The sequence below is a fragment of the Dasypus novemcinctus genome, chromosome 1, assembly GCF_030445035.2.
Source record: "Dasypus novemcinctus isolate mDasNov1 chromosome 1, mDasNov1.1.hap2, whole genome shotgun sequence".
In the NCBI taxonomy this organism is placed as follows: domain Eukaryota; kingdom Metazoa; phylum Chordata; class Mammalia; order Cingulata; family Dasypodidae; genus Dasypus; species Dasypus novemcinctus.
The window spans coordinates 51032167-51053103 of record NC_080673.1 but is presented as its reverse complement, the minus strand read 5'-3'; the positions used below and the strand labels follow the sequence as shown (position 1 = coordinate 51053103).

General features: G+C 36.3%; 1 protein-coding gene across 16 annotated transcripts in view; it reads right to left on the bottom strand.

The window, feature by feature from the left end:
* Window positions 1–20937, bottom strand: part of INPP4B (inositol polyphosphate-4-phosphatase type II B) — a 902865-nt gene that overhangs the window by 751777 nt on the left and 130151 nt on the right. For all 16 annotated transcript variants that reach the window (XM_058287497.2, XM_058287349.1, XM_058287627.2 and 13 more), the window contains exon 2: window positions 6010–6072. The gene's annotated coding sequence lies outside the window, so the exon portion shown is untranslated. The remainder of the gene's footprint in view (window positions 1–6009; window positions 6073–20937) is intronic.

Genomic DNA, 20937 nt, shown 5'->3' with positions numbered 1-20937 from the left:
TTTCTGAGGGAGAGAAATAGGAAAAACTGTATCACTCTTCTAATCATGACAAATCTGCTTGGCCAAGCCCAGCCAATTACCATTAGACTAAGTTCCAACTGATACCTGAAATCCAACAGATTGGTCTGATGAGCATTTGATTTGACCAAAAATGAACTATATTACTAAAATATTATTACATATCTACAGAAAATTGATTAATGTTACAATTATTTTCTTATTCATTTTGGAGGGAAAAAATGGAGATATTTTGCCTATTATTTCAAGGACTAAACAATTATATGTATCATAATTCATGGAAAACAATTTTTTTTTTCTTTTTTGGGTGTTTTCTCTGTCAACAGTGAGTAAACATCCATAATATTATGTGGGTATCTATCAAAATGTTCCAAGTATCTTGTAACAGTAGAGCAGAGATACAGGAAAATTTAGACATTACTAAGTAAACAGGACACAGCTGTGGACTAAAAAATTAATACCACACAGTCTTTTGATGTGCTGTAACACCCAAAATACTTCTACAAAAACAGAATGAAACAAACCTAAAGCACAAATACTCATGCAATGATGGCATAAATGAATCATTAAGTATGGAAACAGAAGTTTAAGCCTCTAAGCATCAGGTACAATTTCTAACAAATTCCTTGGCCTGACACATATCTCAATGCTTTCTCATTGAAGGAAAGAATGCTGAAAGTGAAAATAATAGATCGCATATGAAGAAGTAGCAATTTAGAAAATAATTTCAAAATATTTTATGCTTTATAATGTTAATTCTTCTCATACCTCAGAAAGGTTTTAAAACTTGAAGTACTTACTATTGCTCTCAGATAAGATGTCCTAATAAAGTATCAATTTATTTTTTCAGTTACAAAGTAAGCCCACATGAACCCTAAGAGGTTGCTGCTGACATCTAGTGGCAATATTTTTTAAAAAGCCAAGTTCCTTTTATATATTTATATGAAGAGAGAGAGAGAGACATACATATATATATATAACACATATATGCATGTACGCACATGCAAATTCTAGTGAACATCCGATGTTATAAATTACTTGCTTTTTCCCAGACTATGCCTCCAACAAGTTGGTTCCCCTTCCAAAGATGTGCTAGCACTGCAAAACTGAAGAAACGAAAACAAATTCATCTGCTAACTAAAGCCTTACAGGAAGCAATTCCCACAGTGTTCCTAGTCCTCCATCCCCAAAGGATCTGCCCCAATCCCAATTTAAATGATTGCCTCTCAATCCCTGAAATCATCATACCTCTACCCAGACATTAATACTTACCATGTAGATACTTTCAGGACCATAAACTAGAGAGACTCCACTGCAGGTAGAGCTAAAGATTTGTTATTTCACACAAACACACACACACATAACAAAATGGCCACAAAATCGCTAGGCATGAGATTCAATAACTACTGAAGACTTAAAAACAGCTACCAGGAATGGCTTTAATGGCTCCCACCCATCCACATGATTGATGATATACAGAAGAACATGGAAGAAATTGAAATTTGTGTGAAAAATGATAAGGAGCTAGAGATAACTTCTACCAGAATGCAAAGAAATTTTTGTGGCCTCTATATGTATGTATGTTTTTATGATGTATGTGTTTGTGCCTGTGTGTGTGTGTGTATAGAACATGAGAGAGAATCTCCAGTTCTACATGTTCCCCATTCTCCTAAAGCACTTGGAATATATGTAAACGTGGAATGAATGGGTCGATGAATGAATGAATGAGTTGGCAAATTACAACACAACACTTATTCTATTGATTCTAAGATACACAATCGGTAGTGTTCTATTAGGCAAAGTTTTGCTCTTCCGTAGTAATACTTTTGTTGAGTAGTTCAAGTTAGATTTTTCTCCAACAACAGGCTAAGTGGCACAAAGTCAATGGGTGATAGAATTAGGCAATGTCCAATTGGTGAAGAGAATGTGTCTCAACGTGGCTTTATAAATTAATTGATTTGAATTTTGATTTGATTCTCCTTGCGAAAGGGAGAGTAGGATTTTGAGGTAGTCCTAATTAATATAAAACATGGCTAAATAATAACTCTAGTGGTTCAAAGGGATCTTTCAGCTTTTTAAATATTATTTTTATAGGAATCTTGGAGGTTCAAGGAACTCATTTATTTAATTCTTGTCTACTTCACTCACAAGCAGGAATGAAAGTGGATGGCAGAAAGATCTTCCTGCTCTCAAGGAGTTTACAATCCTATCAAAGGAAAAAACTCTGTGTCTGTGTGTATACCTTCATATGTAATAAAATAAGATTATATTTAATTTTGTATCTATGCATATATGGATGCATACATATGAGAACTATTATTACAGCAATATGAAAAAATCAATTAGTGTGGTATTTACTAAACCTATGTATTTTACTGAGAGAGTGTAGGTTAAGGGAGAGAGATGTTGTGTGATGAGGGTCTTAGAAGACTTCTTAAAAGGAGGTTTTAAGATTACGGAGGCTTTGGAGTAAGGCTGGGCATTCTGAGTAGAAGAGTTAGCATTAGCAAAGATAAGAACGTTTAGGATAAGCAGTGGCATAAGAGTGAAACAATTGTAGTAAGATAGAGGTGGAGGATCCCTGGACAAACTAGAATATTAGGAGGTGCCAATTCTAGGCAATACTGTGGCTTACAGTATTGGAAGCTTTTTTAGAAGTTTTATGGAGATAAAGTATCCCACTGAATCTAATACACAGAAGACTCAAGAAGATTAAGAACTTGTGAAAATGACAAAAAGAATAAAAACCGGAAAAGGCAAATTCTTTACAAAAATCATAATTGCTCCTTCTCATTGTAATTCCTCTCTAAAGATTACTATTTAATCATTTTTCATGAAAATATTGAATAATTTCTATACTTACTTGCAGTTTAAATATTTTTGATAGCATTTCTCGCCTGATGTTATAATTATGCTCCTGTAAAGCATAGTATAGATCAGACATGGAATCTAATCCAGGCATTGTGAAGATTGCATCTCACTTTTCATACATGTCAGAGAAGTAATTCTACTTTCATTTAAATTGATGGTCATTAAATTATTAATCTATCTGCAAGCTTTGATGCTTTACTTTTCATTGTTATTGTTATAGTAGGTATGGAATAAATAATATATTATTTATAGTAAGCTCTAAAAACATCACAAGATTTTTAGACTTTAAAATCTTACCATATAATGCATCTGTAGAATTATCTACATCCATAAGAAATCACAGTGAAAGCAATCTCTAAACAAAGTATTTATAGACTATATCTTAATGCTCTTAGCATTTTATTTTTAATCTCAAAATTGTGTTTATACTAAACCTTTATTTCAACCTAGAATATATAAAAAATTGCTGAATCCTTAAGACCCATTTAATTTCCTACAGAAGTTAAATATGTGTGAGAATAAAACAGTATTTCTACATAAGTAAAAATAAATTACTACCATGAAATTTTCTCACTTGAAATTCAATCTATTTCCAGGACATGCAAACTTATGTAAAATTTAAGCATACAAACAATCTGTAAGTAGTTTTGTACTGCTGTAAACTTATTGAGTACATAGAAGGATACTTTGACCTGACTAACCAAAACTGGCTCTACTTTTGGATTATCAAGTGACAAAATTAAGAATATTGTGCCTAAGACACCAATAACTTCACATAATAAAACACTATATTAAAAGGTATTTAAATGTCCTCTTAAAAAGAATCAAATGTAGAACTTTCAGTATATGCACACACAAAAGTGCCTGATAATCCAACAGATTTCTCTTTGAGCCCTATTGCTAGAGTTAATCCCACGTAAAATGAGTGTGCAGATGTCATGTACAATTGAGAAAAGCTGAAAGCTCCCATTGCATGAAAGTAGCACCTTCACTAGCATGTGCTCTACTTTCACTATTTAAACATTGAAATTTAAATGCACATACCCTTTTTGAGATAGGACAGGCAGAACATCAATACATTAGTACTCTCTGTCTCATTAACAGGAATTTTAAAACACTGCAAACATCTCTATTTCGACGAGCCCAAAAGAGCTTCCTAGAGAGCTGATGATACGCACATCATTTCTACTGACCATATAAGTTATCCTACCTCAGTCTATTCCTCCATATCCTACTCCCACCTTTTCCACAAAAGCACACATCCTAGATCATAGCCCCTTTGGGAGTTTTTATCAGACCAAAGTACCAAAGTACTTGGACTCCGGCAGTATACAAGATGGTTCCTTCATTCTTATGTTAGGAAGAAGCAAATTTTGTGACTCTGGGTACCCAGATGCTGGAAATTTTACCATGTTAACAGAAATTACCTTTCCTACCCCAACTCTTCTTGACTACATACAGTTTAAAATGAGTTTATCCATATCTTAGATTACTTAAAATAAAAGCTTAATAAATTGAATATATTTGCATATGCATACCTCTGAGGGAAAAAAAAACCAAATACATCCTAGATATTCCATGCTCCTTCATTCTTTGTTTTTATTCTAAAGGATTATTGATCCTCCTCATTGGTGCTATCTCATTCAAAGATATGCTCTTCCAATTTTTACTGTGTCATCTTTCAACGATTGCTTTTCTCCGTAACAAGTACATTTCTACCCCTTATCTCACTGTGTCTATAGCACTTAGCTCAACTCCAATCTCTTCCCCATATTGTCTAGATATTAGATCTCATTATAATATACCTCTTTGTAGAGTCACAGTTAATAGTTCTATGCAAAGGCAACTCCCCAATTTATTTCATTAACCATTTTACAATATGAACTAACATTTTCATATAGCTAAACCTTGCATGGAGTTGCTACAATACAAAATTCCTTTTAGGGGAGTGAAGCTCACTACTCAAGGAGTTGACACCTCTTTTGAAGAATTAACTAAAAGCCAGAAAGAAATATACACTTCAATTTGTAATTCAACCTAGCAATTTTACATTTTACTTTAACTACAAATGGATGTTCAGAAACAAATTTTCTGCTGATGTCCACTAAATTTAAATACTGCCCTTGTTCCAGCACTCATTTGTTTTCAGGAACCCCCAAAATTGGTCATTAAAACCCAATCATTTAGAATCAGCATACGGCCCAATATACATTTCAATACGTGTATGTGTACATATATTAACGCATGTATAGTGACATATCTTCATAGCTATAGAAGTAGACAGAACTCAGTAAATAGGTTGAACCCCCTGGACAATTTTGATGTGTCAGAAACTTTTTGTAAAAAATTCTTGTAAGATAGTGGCTTTATTCATAAAACATACACATATTGCATATCTGCATCTAAACTAACACTTTGTTTACATGCATATTTCATTTGAATATTTGCATGAGCTTTCATATTCTTAGGACAACAGTTGTAAATAAACCACATAGCAATTTGAAATTTAGCAACTAAGGAGGCAATCTTTTGAGAATAATCCGCCATGTTATTCAACAATGGATGATATAATTCAATCTTTCCAGAGAAAAAATATATTTTATGTGAGGGCATCTTCATAAAACCCTGGTAAAGTTTCTAGAAATTCATACTGAAAAATTTTGTATATTTAAAAAATAATATGTAAATCCATCTGGCTATTGCTTAAATACAAGAAAAATTTCATTACCCTACCCAACAAGAGTCTAATTATTATTGTCTGTCATGAATAAATATGATTTACCAGTTGAAGTTTCTCTAGTCAAGAAGAATACAATCTTTTTTTCAAGATCCTATTCATATATTAACATAAACAAAAAAATGGTGTCAGCAAATTAGCCATAATCCAAAATGGCTATTATATATCAAAACATTTTTGATAAGCTATTATATATCAAAACATTTGCTATTGAATTCACAAATACAGTAATCATCATAAATCCTTCCCTCCATTGTTCAGATAATGTTTTGCTTTATTAAAGTGTCATTCAATATTTAAAGCCAATTATCAAGCAAAGCCACCTATTTTAATGTATTAGAGTTAATCTGACTAAAAAAATATCAATTTAGAATATTCATTACCTTGGCTTGATTTTTCATAAAAGACAGCAGATTTCTTGCCAGGTAACACCATTTCTTTGGGTTCTGTGGGCAAAGAAAAAAAAAGGATTAATAAAAAAAAGCTTTTCTTTTTGCTCTTTAAATGCTTTTTAAGAAAAGTAGTCTCATTAGTAGTAAAGGTCAGAGAAGAAAATCATTTGACAAAATATTCTGCTCCATTCAGCAGCTGCCTTGTGAACAACTGCTTTAAATGCCATATAATTTCTCCAAAGGTTCTCTCACCCCTGCACCAATGGGAACATTGGTGACTGTGGCAGTCAGCTCTGTTTTATATGTCTCTCCCTCTTTTCTTGCATGAGAACAGAAAAGACATTAGCTGTCATCACCTCAAAAGAAAAGATGTAAGTCATGTTGGGACAGAACATTTACTTGGATTACAATGGACTGAAATGGAATTTGCAATTATATAAACTTACTTTCCTCCCTCCCAAGCAAGTATGGGTTTTAAAATATTCATGAAAGTTTGGGTGTTTTCCTATCTTTTCACAAAAGTGATAAAATGAAATATTGTGAGATGACTCTGTGTAAATAATTGCATATTACCCTCCTTATGAGATACACTTTCAGAGCTTTTCTATGCTGCAATGAGAAAGTACTTTACAGAAGTCAAAAGTTATGAAAATATATCTTATACCCTCCCTTAGCATTTAACAATCCTGAGGAATATCCCATAAAAGATTTTATTGCATCATTATCTGAATGTTCTACTTGGAGGATAAGAAATTCAAGTCTGAGCAACAGCTTTCCAGAAAGGACAGTCACATAGATAAGAATTTTAAAGTCACCTCTTAAGAAAGTTATTTGATCAAAGAAATGTTTACCATTCGAAACATCAATTAATTGACTACAGCAATCACTATGAGAATAGTCATATATAACTGCAATTCCTACATCTTACAGTTTCAGCCTCGACAAGTAAATGAAACTCTGTAAACCTTCATTTTTCATCTGCAGTATGGGAATGATACTTCTTTCTCCTTCACAGGCTGATAAGATAATTCAATGAAATATATACATGAAAGGACAAGTCTTTATACCAAGTTAAGTACTAATGGATGTTAGCTAATATAACTATCATTATCGTTATTATTACCATTGTTCTCCTGTTTAAAAAAAACTCACTCCCCCCCCTCTGCCTAGTTAGCCACATGGTGAGATGACTACATCATATTATACAGGATTTTATCTAATTTGCCTATTTATTAATCAGACTCTGTGATGACAAAGGAAATAGAATTATTTGAGGTCTTTGGACAGGTGGGTGAAATGATTGAATAGTATTTCAGAAAGATTAGTAAGCCATCAATCACTCTGCTGCAGTGCTTCCCCTTGATTTTACTGAGGATTTTTAGCTTGAAGAAGCCCTCCAAGAAATTATGTTTTACTTCAAGTTTCACTTATGTGCAATTCAACTCAGCAAACATCTATCAGGCTCCTACTGTGAGCCAGGGTCTGTGATAGACCTTAGAGAAACCAAAATAACAAAACAGTAACACAAAAAAGCAGCTTAGTGGAGGAAATAAATCTGTAAACAATTATTCAGGTAATTGGTGAAATGGTGAAAATACCATCATGAAACAACATATAATATATAAGTAACAGAATAGAAAAGAATATTCTGTAATCAGAAAGGGATAATTTAAAAAAATATTTACAAAATCAATCAAAATAGCTGAACTTGTGCATAGTAACTGGCAATCAATCCTGTGTGGTCTAGAAATTTCATAAAAGAGAGGGCTTTGAAAGATTTAAAAAATCTGGCTGGCAAGTATGTGATGTCTTTCCAGGAAGAGGACACAGAGAAGAGAAAGAACCTGAAACAGGAAAAGGCATGGCGGCGACCCAGACTAACAGGAGGGGGTCAGCCAGCCTTGCGCCTCTTCTCAACCTCTCATTAACATACTCAGATGTCAAGGAAGGTAACCAATGGTAACAGCAGCAGGAAGAAAATACAAAGAATATAAAGAGGTATTTCTAGTAGCTGCATCCTAATAGGATGCAGAGTAAGAAAACAGTTCGGGCTCAACACCTCATACTGTAAATAGTGTAGTATATATTATTACCAATAAAGAAACTAAGAAAGGACTTTGAACTCACACCAACAGCCCATAACTTCAGGGTGCAGACCACAATCTATATCTTTTACTATGGATCCAGATTCCGTCACTCAGAGCTTAAAAAGAAACAGTCGTTCTTTAAAAAACATTTTAAATTCAGAATTTAGAAAACCAGCTTTAAAGCTGGTTTAAAGTTTATATCATCTCCACCTGCCTCCCTCCCACCCACCCTGCCATAGTCAGGATCTGCTGCAAGTGGAAGCCAACAGCTAGTGAGGAGGATTTCACTATTCCCCCCACCCCCATCCTTCATCCTCACGTGATTAACTTTGGTTCCTGATGCTTCTAGAATAGAAAAGTGGAGTGATAGAACAGAGGGGGGAAAAAGAGGTAAAGGGAAAAGAAAAGTACTGACTTTCTCTGTGCTAATCTAAGAGGGCTGCACCCTGTGGGCTGGTATGTGTTTGAAACTACATATGCATTTCTGGGTTCTTCAGTGATCCCTCCTCCTCAATCCTCGGGACCTTTCATCTGTACTTTTCTTGATGAGGGTCTTACTGTCTCACTTCATCACTAACTGCTTCCACAACCCCAAGTAATGCATCAGCTCCTGTCTGCTGAGGTCAGTTCAGGCCCTGAGCAGCTTTATGGGATGGGACTTAAGACAACCTCAGGTCAGCTCTCTTGCCTTCATGGCCCATGTTTGTTCCACAGGAAACTCTCTAACAAAGCCTGGGAATGAAACCTAACCCCAATTCAGCACTTCTACTTTGCTAGAAGCTGATCACTGGCTCATCTTTTGGTTTCATCAGAAAACAGTCCACAGTATCCACCACTGGCCCCAAACTGCAGTGGACACATATTCAACCTTCCACGGAGCTCCATGGAGCCCATGTCCATAGCACTGAGACTGGGAGGCATCCACATCTTTCCTCCTGTGGGCACACCTAGCATACTTTCAAGTTACTCCAAAGAATCTTCCTTTAACCTCAGTGCCCTCAACCCTTTTGGATTAGGAATGTGGAAGTTATATAATCAACATAATTTCAAGATCTCATGTTCCTGGAAAGGAATTCCTACAAAGTGATCTATTTCATAACCACTTTGGTATCTGATGGCTTATTGCTTTAAAGGATCAAAAATTCCAATTTTACACCCTGTGATACTAAGTTCTCACAATTGGAGCTTTAAGAGACCCATGGAGGAAGTAGCTAAAAATTATATAATGTGTCTACACATTTTTTTTGAGCAGTCCATGGATTTTACATTCTTCTTCAATATAACACTTCTTAGACAGAAAGTCTGGTGTCTGCCACATTACTCTATTGTAGTGCAATTTTTCATGTCTATTCTTTCTGGTTGTGGTTCATTTCTTACTTTTCAGTACTTTCCAAATTTACCACTCTGTCAAAGCTTTAATGCCAAATTTTCCATGAAGTGATCCCCAGGTACTTTGAACTCTGCTGATTTCATCATTCGCTGACCTCATGCAGCAATTATAGTCAATGCCTATAATTTATATTGCCTTCTAGGGTTGTCTTGTGCTGTCATGTCTCTCCCCAACTATATTTTAAGTTCCTCAAGGAAAATTTTTTTAAAAATCTTGTGCCTCTCATCTCTTCCCTTCAATGCTTAATTCAATGCTGAGCACATAGGACAGAGGTTCCCAATAAGGAGCTATCCAATTGAAATCTCTTGAATATCTATTAACATTGACAAGACAGAACTGACATACCTGGCATAAATAGTTTACCCTGTCTTATGATAGACTGATAGATTTGCATAACAAGTCCTTATCGTAGTCACATAAAATTTAACAACATTGAACAAATTCATATATGCACACAGGAAAAGGGCAAAAGACATGAGGGAGGTAACAAGCCATTATGTAACATGGATGCTATTTTTCTGGAAATATATCCAAATGCAAAGCATGTGTATTTCTCTGTATGGAACTTGCCATTCTGCCATGGGTATCCACTTACCTCAAGGAGAATTAATATTGTTATAAGTCAAATAAAATAAGAAAGAGGGAGTCAAGATTTTGACTTCCAGCAAGAATTCTGGATCCGTGGCAAGAAAATGGTCTTGAATAAAGGAGTTTAAAATATACAGTTAAAAATACACAGTTGCATTAATTTATCAGAATCCAGACTGCAGAACTAGATCATAGAGTTTGTATGGAGAAGTAGACAGATGGAGGAGGGAGAAGTCTAAGATAAAGTCTTCACTTTCCTTCTCTCTAAATTAAAATTCCACCTGAAAGTTCCTCCACTAGGAACACTGGGACTAGCTGTCTCTTTTAGAGCATAGAGCAAAGAGTATTCAAACCTCTCAGAAAAAACTACCATCCAGCATTTCACATGACATGGTAGTAGTTAGGAGGCATTAGAAGATGGAAGAGTCTAGAGAGGTGAACCTGAGACCAAATTCAATTTTCCCCATAGCCAATGAGTGGTGTCCAGAAGAGTTAGTGCCCTCAGTAGGGGACATGGATGTGCTGAGTGGGTTTGGTCCTACACACCATCTGCCCTCTCCACCATGAGAACACACGAGGCTCACTGCTCTCATAGTCTCAATGCCATCTGGGGAAGAGCAGAAGAAAGGGAGAAAAGTCAAAATCATAAGCATTTACCCAAAGTTGTCTGATTTATCCACCCCTGATAAAAAGGAACTATGAACTTATCTAGTCTAACATTATAATTTTTATAGATGGGAAAACTAAAGACAAGAGTGGTGAACTCATTTACTCAAGAGTATCATTCAGTTGAAGACAGAAATGAGGCAAAATTGACAATTTTTCTAGCATCATTTAAAAGCTAATATACTATCCCATACTCTCATCTAGAGCCCAGCTTTTCTTTTTTACTATGAATATGAGTTGATATTATTTAAAATGCCAATTTTAGTTAAAAATTTTTAAAGATAACAATTGTAATTGCATTTAATTTCATGAATAATGAAATATATTTAAAATAAAAATAATTAAAAATTCACAAGAAATTCTTAGATTTATGTTCTTGGAATTAATAAGAAAAACTATTATAATTAATAAGTAAATTTAGCAGGGTTACTGAATACAAGATCATTGTACAAAAATCAATTATACTTCTGTATAACAACAAAAACAGACATTATAGCACTTAAACTAGAATCAAATATAAATACCCATCTAACAAAAGATGTGTATAATCTCTACATCAAAAATCTATAAAAACATTGTTTAGAGAAAATAATGCAGACAAATAAATGGAGAGAGATAAAGTATGTTCATAGATTAGAAGACTCAAAATTACGGATGCCAATTCCTCCCAAATTTACCCATGCATTTAGTGCATTGACAATCAAAATACCAGTAATCTTTTTTTAAATTAAAAATTGACAAGCTAAAACATATACAGAAATGTAAAGGGCCAAGATTTGCCAAGTCAATATTGAAGAACAAAGCTGGAGATATTAAGTTACCAGATATCAAAACGTATTATAAACCTTTTATAATTAAGACTGTAGTATTAGTACAAAGATAGACAAATACACATGAGAAATAAGATAGAGGGCCCAGAAACAAACTTACATGAGTTATGACAACTAATTACAGAAGTAAATCATGGCAAGTTTGACAACACAGAGCAGTGGAGAAAGGGCCACATCTTTATTAAATGTTATTGAATGAATTGTATGTAAATTCATTCAGGAAAAAAGTGAACCATGATTCCTACATATACAAAAATCAGTTCCAGAGGGTAGTATATCTGATTGTGGAGGATAAAAATAATAAAACTTCTAGAAGAAAAAGTAATAGATTGCCTTTCCCTTTGGGGTAGTTAATGACTTCTTAAACAGCATATAATAAGTGGTAACTATGAGGGAAAAATAAAGGATAAATTTGACTATGTTTAAGTTAAAAATGATTATTCACTAGATAGCCAAGTAGAGAAAGAAAAGGCAAGCCACAGAATGCAAGACAATATATACAATATATAAATAGATAATTAATCATATTCAAAATACTTATAAACTCCTTCAAATCTTTAAGAAAAAGGCAGACAACTCAATAGAAAAATGGTCAAAAGACATAAATAAAAACTTCACAAAATAGGGTATTTGAGTTTTCAATTAATGCCTTAAAAGTTCCTCAACTTCATAAATCCAAATTAAAATCACAAATAAATACTACTACATACAGACAAATGAGACTAAAGTAAAAAAGACAGAAAATACCAAATATTGGCAAGGATAAGGGGCAATGGTACTAACAGTATTGCTACTGGCGGGGAAATGGGTGCAATCATTTTGGAAAAACTGTTTGGTTATATCTAATATATTAGAAGGTGTGCATCTGTACACTCTATGACCGGGCAATTCCTCTCTTGAGTTTACAACCATCATAGAGGCATACAGCAATTGCCAAAAAAGTATGTACAAAAATGTGCATATAATCCTATGCACAGCAGCCACAAACTGGAAACAACCCCCAAAATGTCCATCAACAGAGGAACTGATTAAGAAGCTAAGATCTATTCATATAATGAAATGGCTTACATCAATGAGAATGAACAAACCACAGTCACATGAATGATATGGAGGAATATCATAACCATTGCTGAAGGAAAGAAACCAGACAGCTAAGTACTACATACTACATAATAGTGTTTATATAAAATTCAGGGGGAAAAGTAAACCTAACTATGATGTTAGTAAAACTAACTATAATGTTAGACATTAGGAGAGTGTCACTAAGTAAAACTGAGTAAAACCAGCTATGATGTTAGACATTAGGACATTGTCACTTTCATGAGGTATTGATATGTAGTGACTGGAAAAGTACATGAGGTGAGCTACTAGGTGCTGATAATGTTCTGCGTTTTTGATCTGGCTGTTGGATCTTTGGGTGTGTTCAGTTTGCAAAAATTTATCAAGTTGTACATTTAATATTTTACCCAATCCACATAAGAGTATCCCTTGAAAAAAAGGTGCACATAGATTTTTCTCTTCAATTTTAAAGATGATCAGAAAGAAATAAAAGGGCAAATTTCAATCTGCACATGTTCTTCATTGGCACCTACAGGGAAATAATCAGAGAACCTTTCAGGATGTCACTCAGTGACAGAAAACTAGTGTTTTCCCTGGAGCACAAGCCATTTCCCTATGTTTTCACTTGTTACATCCCTCTTTAATTACTTATTCATTGTTTTGTTTAATAAAAGAGAATATCTAGCACAGCCTATATGTCTATAAAAATTTAAAACATATTTGTACACTTACGACTAGGCATGTTTGAGGAATTTTTTAAAAATTTGAACAGCTTTAGCCAGGAAACATCTAAAGTCAGATTTCAAGTGCTATATCTGACCTCTGAAATGACTTCCTTTTGCTACCAGTTGGATCCTTTTCCAATTTTCCCTTGTTTATTATTTTATGAAACATTTATTCCAGGAAAAATACATAAACAAAATAAAGGTTTAGAATAATAGACATTTAGTGGTGTCCTCATCTTTAAACTTTGGAAAGAAAATTTAAAAAGAGAAAAAAGAAGTTCAGTAAATACCTATTTATCTCTGTCTACAAGTAATTCTTTTTCCTCTCTGGACTAGAATTGTCTCGAGAGCAACATCAACAATGAAAAATCACAAAGGTAATAATCAACTCCCAGGTATTCTGAAATGTATGCTTAGTCCATATCAAAGGAAAGGCAGAAAGACAATAACAAAAAAAGCCAAACTCCATGTTTAAAGCACACAATGAAGCTAACTATTAGGAACAACTAAATTCTAGCCTAAATATTTTTTATTAGTAATTAAACACTTACTCAATGATGACAGCATTCTTTTTCAAATGATAAACTCTAATTTCTCTAAAAATTTAATTTACTCAATCATCAGTTATTACTTATTATTAACTAAAGTAAATAACCAGAATATATTCCATGGACAATTAAGAACAAGAAAGCTTCTATTTTTTGAGAACTGTTTTACTTAGTCTCCATTATTTTTAGTAGTAACTTTTATTATTATTATAGTAATTATTATTATGTTAATAATAAAAATTAGAATGTATTAACTGCCAAATGTGATCCAGGCACTGTTCTGAGTTACTATTGTACATATTTAGTATTCATAACAACCCTCATACCTGGATACACTATAACCCCCAATTTATAGATGAGTAAACTGAAGTACTGTTTGGTTAAAGTATTTAACCAAGCCCCAGAGCCAGTGAGCAAACTGAGGACTTGAAACCTGGTAGCTGGTATCCAAGAATGTTCTTTTGACCACTCACTCCACTGAACCATTTTGTTAATACTAATATGGCCTGTGCATGAATTCAAACTTATCAAATTCTATATCTAAATTTGCCTAGTTTCTGGAAAGCCAATTAAGTGATATAAGCTCTATAGGTTTTGAATATTCAGGAAGGATGCAGACTGAATGTATATTCGAACTTACATCCAGACAGAATGTGGGCAGTATGATAATTCAAGCTTACCTGGCATGTGGGTGATATGTTAATCCAAACCTACCTGGTATCCAAACAAACCTCTGAAACTCTAAGAAACTAAGGAAGAAAGTCCTTTTTGCATAAAAGCACCACTTGACCCCCTGTTCCTATATCCTCTGTATAAAAGGGACCTAGAAATCCTATTCAGGGCTCGGTTTTTGTACAAAAGTCCACCAGGCCTGGCCGCTGTTCATAAACCTTCCTTCTCAGAAGAGTCTTGCGTCCTGGCCCTCAATACCACGATCACCCAACTTCTCTCTGCTGCGACATCACTGGGAACTGATCCAGGATCACTGTGAAGACCAGGGATGGCAACAGTTGGTTGCCCCTCTCGGATGCCTCCAAGAAGGCTGGGAGGGCCCAGGCAAACCCCAGTTCAGGGCACCCCTTTAGTCCAGAAAGAGGCTGTGGACTCTGTCAGAACCTTCCCAGACAAAACTGGAGGCACTGGAGGGTTTTAAGGAGACCCTGAGAATGAAGCAAAAGATCTCTGTGCACCAAATGGGTAAAACCCCCAGGGGCATAGTGCAGGAAAGGCCTAATTCTGAAAAGTCAGGAGAGGAGCCTGATCAGCTCTCAAGAAGACCCTAGTACTCCTGAGGAGAAGGGAGAAAGCCGTCTTCTCTAGGTCCAAGAAAGGAAAGGAAAATGGGTGGCTGTGTGTGTGACTGTGGCAACTGAGTGAGACGCAGAGACATACTTCTGAGGGGTGAGACTGAAGTCCTAATCCACAGTTCCGTGGAGACCTCATCGGTCAAGAGCAGTGAAGGCACCCTCCAGGGCCCTTCATCCGAACTGGGGGTTTATACTGACCTGTTAAGGCTAAGAGGTGCCATAAATTCCTGCGAGGGGCGCAGCCGGAGATGGACAAAACAAAAGGCTGAGTGTTGTGTAGCGCCAACTCAGGGTGGAAACATGGGGAACACACAAAGTAGGACCAAGCTAGGTAGTATGCTGAAAAACTTTCCCCAAGCATTCCATGGAGATGTACACAGCATAAAGTTTCAGCCAGGAAAGCTTAGAACACTTTGTGAATTAGAATGTCCAACTTTCAGCATGGGCTGGCCCCAGGATGTCACCTTTGACCCCCAGATCATCCATAAAGTCCATGACATGGTAACCGGAAAACCAGGACATCCTGACCCATATATTGATGCCTGGCAGGACACTGTGAGTCAAAATCTGCCCTGGTTAAAGAAATGTACAATTAAAGAAGCCAGGATTTTTCTGATACAAAAACCCGGAGGTTCTGTCCAGGGAACCAGGCCAACAAGCACCTTGCAAAGTTTTCAGAGAAAGTGAGGCTGAAAGCTAGTTCTGACCCACCCATTCTAGAAGCGCCAGATGAAATGACCTCCCGCCACCTTATGTGGTTTCTCCTACTGCACCAGTACTGAGGAATGGAGACGAGTCACCTTCCCTAAGCAGCGTAGCCTCGCAGCTCCTGCAGCCGTCTCTGCAGCCACTTTCTCCAAGCAACACAGCCCAGCCACTCCCGCCACTGTTTCCACAGCCATTTTCTCCAAGCAATGCAGACTCTTCACCCCTGCAACTACTGTCTCCACCAATTTTGGCTCCCAGCAGCATAGTGCCATACTCCCAGGCACAAGTGCCGACCACCAGTCAGAAAGGAGCTCCTGAAAGATGGCAACTCAGACCACAGGGAGCTCCAGGAACAGGTGGAGCAGAGAGAAGGGCCTTCCTGCAGCTACCAATTTATTACGATGCCAATGGCCAGATCTAAGGAGGAAATCAAACATTTGTATACCAACCCTTCACTATCGCTAACCTCTTTAACTGGTAAAGTCATACCCCACCATACTTGGAGAAGCCTCAGGCCATGATGATCCTCTTCTAGTCCATCACACAGACACACAACCACATGCGCTGACTGTAAACAACTCCTCATGACCTTATTTAACTTTGAGGAGAGAACGCAAGTCATACAAGGGGCTCTAATCTGGCTCAAAGAGCACCCACCTGAGGGAACCCTGGACAGTGACCAATATGCCCGCACAAAGTTCCCAGACGAGGGCCCCCAATGGTATCCCAATGACACAACCAGGCTCAACTGACTAGGAACTTTCCATAGGGCCTTAGTCAGGTGGGAGCCAAAAGGCAGTAAACATGGCAAAGACTACCCAAGTCTTACAGACTCTCGATGAAAGTCCTGCTTGTGACTTTCATCGAGACTGTGTGAGGCATTTCTTGTATACCTGCCCTTTAAGCCAGACACTCCCAAGAGCCAAACAATGGTCAATGCAGCATTCATTGCCCAATTACAGGCTGACATCCACAAAAAGCTACAGAAGTTAGGTGGGTTCACTGGTTTGAATATTTCCCAGCTCATGGAGGTAGTCACAAAGGTTTCAACCGCAATGTAGAATCCAGGAGAGAGGAAAACCAGAAAATGAAAAAGAAAGCAGACCTTCTCACATCAGCAATAGTCAAAAGAAGCAACCCCATGTCAAGGAAAGTAAACTGGGAAGTCCCTGCCCCAAGGAGGGGGTGCCCATCCCTAGGGCAAAATCAGCAAGGAGGAAGGGCACTGGAGGCAGGAGTACCCCAACAGGCCACCTGACTCCATTGCCCTCAAAAAGGCAGCCAAAACATTAGCCAGGAGAGCAAGCAGGACACCACTAACTAAACCCTGGGTTCACAAAAATTCAGAAGCAAGACCTGCAAATCATTGGACTTGCAGAAGTAGAGGGCTCTGATGAGGACTATTAGGACAGACTGGGCTCCTATTCTCTGCCCCACGGAGCCTATGGTTGGAGTCCAAATTGGGGGCTGCACCATATGTATGATGGTTGACGCTGGGGCTCAACACTCTCTAATGACCAGACCAGTTGGACCATTACCAAAAAGACAAGCCACTATCGTGGGGGCAACTGGTACAAGCACCCTCCAGCCCTTCCTCCAAGCCAGGACCTGTAACACTGGGGGTAAAGAAGTCACTCACGAGTTCCTGTATCTCCCAGAATGTCCAGTCGCCCTCCTGGGTCGGGACCTGCTGTCAAAACTACAAACTCATATTACCTTTAATGCCACAGGCCAATCCACACTAACACTTGGTCTTTGGACAGAAGTCCACTGGGCCCAGCCAGCTGTTAATAAACCTTCTTTCTCAGAAGAGTCTTGTATCCTGGCCATCAATACAGCGATCACCTGACTTCTCTCTGCTACAACAATACCTTTGCTGTTGGTTTCCATGTGTCTATAGGTAACTATGGCACATATCACGTCCAATGTCTTATGATTTAAAAATATTACCTCTTAATGAATCTCCTATTTTACTTTAAGTATATGTTCTCAAAAAAAGAGATTTCTATTCTGTCAATGTTTTGCTATTTTCAATATTTTTCAGGCATTCATTAGAATTTTAAATAGTACTATATTTTGGATTTAGAGCAGGTATATCTTTTACTGACAAGTTTAAACAAAGTGACATATATAATCCAATTCACATTTAAACATACATATGCTTCAAGCACTGTTCTGATTGATCTTTATATACGTCATGGTATATTTTCTTACCTTCTATCTCATGCCATTGCCAAAGTCAAATTCTCAGAGTCTACACTCACAAGATGGTCCATAAACAAATAGCATCAGTGTCATGTAAAAGTTGTTAGAAATACAGGAGTTTCCGGCCTCACTCCAGACCCATGGAGTTAGAGTCTGCATTTTAACAAGAACCCGAGGTGATTTGTGGGCCCATTAAAGTTTGAGAATCCTGCTTCAGATGATATATTCCTTTAAATTAAGGACCTTCTTAATCCTTGTTTCACCTAATTTATTTTCCTAGGTTCTGTGAAAGATATTCTTATCAATTTTACCACTAAGTGTTTGAGTCTATTAAAATTATTACTGAGCACTTCACTATTCCTATCAGCTTTACTGCCTGCAGCATTAATGAATTTTACTGAACTGATTATTAGAGACTTAGCACAGAAGGTTCTCTTCTTATAAACAGGTTAGATTCCAAGGGCTATCTGAAAAGCTATTTGTTTGCAAGTCTGCTGTGTCCTCTACAAGTGACTACAACTGCCTCTACTGGAAACAGGCAGAACTGTCTGCTTTAGCTCTGGTGTGTAGCCTTGTAAATGTCTGAGAATTCCTAAGTTAAAAGATCAATAGTAGAGGAGCTCTTTTCTCAAAATCTTGTGCAATTTTATGCTATGTTATTGCCCAATGCTGATCTCCATTCCCTTTAAAACCTTCTCAGACTCCTTTAATTCTCAGGTATTCACTTATATCTTTCTCTAGCGTTTTCCTATTTTTTTGTATAAGTTGACCTGAAGAAGTTCCAAAAAAATAACTTAGTAGTAATAAAGAGTTGTTTCTGGCTAAAACTAACACCATCAACAACAAAGAAAACTAAATATAATAACCAATAAAACCTCCAAACAAAAAGAAATGCCCATAGGGAAATCCATCAAGATAAGCTTCAAAAATAGTAGATAAATGCAAAAGAAAGTCAACCTTACTCAAATTTTAAAATACAAAACAAAATTCTGTGTTGGTATGTTTGATTTTACTGTTTCAAAAAGTACTCATATCTTTGAAAGAAATATCAGACTTCTTTACCTACTTTGCATGGGCTCTTGAATGTGTTTCAAAAAAATGAGCTAGTTGGGATAAGGATATTAATTTTGAGTATGTAGTGTCAATGAAGGTCCTTCTTTAAAATTTTGCCAATAGGAAAATCAGGACTATTTGGATATGGGGGCATTAATTTTAATTTTATTATGTGTGATTAACTATATTGTGGCTACGTGAGAAAAATATGCTTATCTTTATAGATGCATACTCAAGTAAATTGGACTGAAATGTAAAAAAAATTGCTATTAAGACTTCTTGGTGCATACCACCATCTCTAAAAATAAAATAAAAATACCACTAACAAAAAGAGAGAGAAAAAGGAACATCTAGGAAGGACATCAGTAATAGAGAAATTTTCATATCAATGTAGGGGACTCAAGCTAGAGTTCATTGGATAAAAGTGATGAAAGGAAAAATAGTGATTTAAAAAAATATATTTACAATGTCACTGAAAAAGACACATTGAATTTGAAAAACACTATGGACTTCTTTTATTGAACCCTTGTTCATGCTGAGCACTACACAAATTCTTTTACATATATTAGTGCTTTTAATACTTTACAATAACCATTTAAAATAGGCATGAAGAGCACTTTTTCCACTTTCATGACATTTCTGGCATGGACCAAGGAGGAGAAAAGTTTTGCACCCAGCAATGACCTCTCTCTTTTCCCTCATGCTTATCCCGCAGGATGAAGATAATTAGATTAGTTACATAGCCATACTTTACTGGTTTGTGCCTTCTGTTCCTAAACATTTTATAGCAAGTATTAAACTTAGTCCACACATTTGGGTGTGCAAAATGATGAATAAAAATATTTTTAAAAATAATTTTAGACTAAATTAATGTTATTGTCAGCCCCCAAACTTTTAGGAAATAAAAATGTTAGTGGAGGATATAAACAACAAAACTAATGCAGCAGAAAAAAATTTCCACAATGGCAAAGTTATACATACACAGAAAATTCAAACGCTATCTAATTGCAAGAAAAAAGAAACAGTCTAAGAGAAAGAATTATAATTGAATGCCTCAGTATTCTACTATCAAAGTAAAACAGAACAAGGGGACAAAAATAAAAATGACAAAGCACTCAATAAGGTACTTCTGTCAATACTGACATTAGTAATTATAAAGCCCTTCTGCTTCAAAATATCTAGAAATGCCTAATAAAATACAACAAAGACCATTTTAAATGCCTCACCAAGCACACATGAAGTGCAGATGATCCCACAGGGGCTTTTGAAGACGGAGCAGAAACAGCAGCAGGGTCAAGCCCAGAAATCATGGGCGCTCCGGTGGTGTTTCCTAATACTAGGACCCTGGACCCTGGATTTAAGAGCCAGACAGGAAACAGGAGACAAAACCTTCAACTTGCCAAAGGTGGAGAGCTGGAACTGGGAACACCAAAAGCCCCGAAGAGTGCAGAGTAAGAACAACAAGAAAAGCCTTCTAACAAGGGGAAGTGACAAGGAAAATTAATTACCTATGACATCCCTGGAATGGGATAAAGAAAATGAAAATCTCTCTTCTAAAAATACATAACCTTGGCCCTTCCACCATAGGCTCTTAGGTTTGGTTTTATACTGATTGTAAGTGCTGGGAAACTTCAAGCCAAGAATTTAACTTAAAGAAGCAAATTAAATCCTCTCTAAAAGAGAATAACCTCATCTCAGGCTCTCAGGATTCCCAGAATTTTAAAGAAGCCAAAAATGAGCTCAGAACTCCAAA